This window comes from Geospiza fortis, unplaced genomic scaffold (assembly GCF_000277835.1).
Source record: "Geospiza fortis unplaced genomic scaffold, GeoFor_1.0 scaffold353, whole genome shotgun sequence".
In the NCBI taxonomy this organism is placed as follows: Eukaryota; Metazoa; Chordata; class Aves; order Passeriformes; family Thraupidae; genus Geospiza; species Geospiza fortis.
Genome location: NW_005054473.1, coordinates 491,932 through 493,249, shown reverse-complemented (window position 1 = coordinate 493,249; position 1,318 = coordinate 491,932).

Sequence of the window (1,318 nt, the reverse complement as noted above, 5' to 3'; positions counted from 1 at the left end):
GGCTCTGCCAGTGCCCCAGGTGTGTCAGCCAGCCCCCAACCTTCAGGTGGATTAGCCACTTCCCCAGTTCCATATCATCACCAAACCTGCTGAGGGTACATTCCATCAGTCTGTCCAGATCGTTGGTAACCAAGTTGATTAAGACTGGACCACTGGACCCAGTATAGATCTTTGGGGAAACCACTGACTGCAGACTTCCAAGTGGACGATGCCCTCTGACTCTGCCACCTAGACAGCCCTTGATCCACCTCACCACCCATTCATCCAATACACATTCCCTAAGCCAGCTGTGCTGGGTTAAGCTGAGCTGGAAATTAGGCACTACGCAGCTCTTTGCTCAACTTCCCCCTTCTCTTCTCCTCCCACCCCGTGGAATGGGAAGGAGAATCAAAGTAAAACTTGTATGTTGAGAAAATAACAGTTTAATAATTGAAAATAAAGTAAAATACAGCAATAATGGTAAATTATAACAACAACAAAAACAATAACAACAACAACAACAATAATAACAATAATAAAGGGGAAAACAAGTGATGCACAATGCAGTTGCTCACCACCCACTGACTGATGTCAGATCCCCTTCCTGAACGCAGATCAGCTCCTTCCCAGTCACTCCCCCCAGCTGATACACTGCGCATTCTGTGGTGTGCAATATCCCTTTGGCCAGTTCAGGTCACCTGTCCCATCTGTGCTCCCTCCCAGTTTCCTTTGCGAACCTCCTCGCTGCCAGAGCACGAGACAAGAAAGAAGTCTTTGACTTTGGATAAACACAACTTAGCAAAAAAACAAAATAGAATCACAGAACATGCTGAGTTGGAGGGGACTCACATGGATCATCGAGTCCAGGTCCTGCAGAGGACACCCCAAGAGTCACATCATGTCCCCTGGAGCTCCTTGAACTCAGACAGGCTCCGCACTGTGCCATTCCCTGGGGAGCCTGTTCAGTGCTCGACCACCCTCTGGGGGAAGAACCTTTTCCTCACATCCAGCCTAACCCTGCCCTGGCAGAGCTCCAGCCATTCCCTGGTCCTGTCACTGTCACCAGAGCAGAGATCAGTGTCTGTCTCTCCTTCTCCCCTCAGAGGAAGCTGTAACTGGGAAGAGTTTCCCCTCAGTCTCCTCCAGCTGAACAGACCAAGTGCCTTCAGCCGCTCCTCCTCCCCTCAAGATCCTTCACCAGCTTCACTGCCCTCCTCTGGACGCTTTCTAACACCTTAATATCCTTCTTATATTGCGGTGCCCACACCTGCCCTCAATATCCTAGGTGAGGCCGCCCCAGCGCAAAGCAGAGCGGGACAATCCCCACCCCGGCCCGATG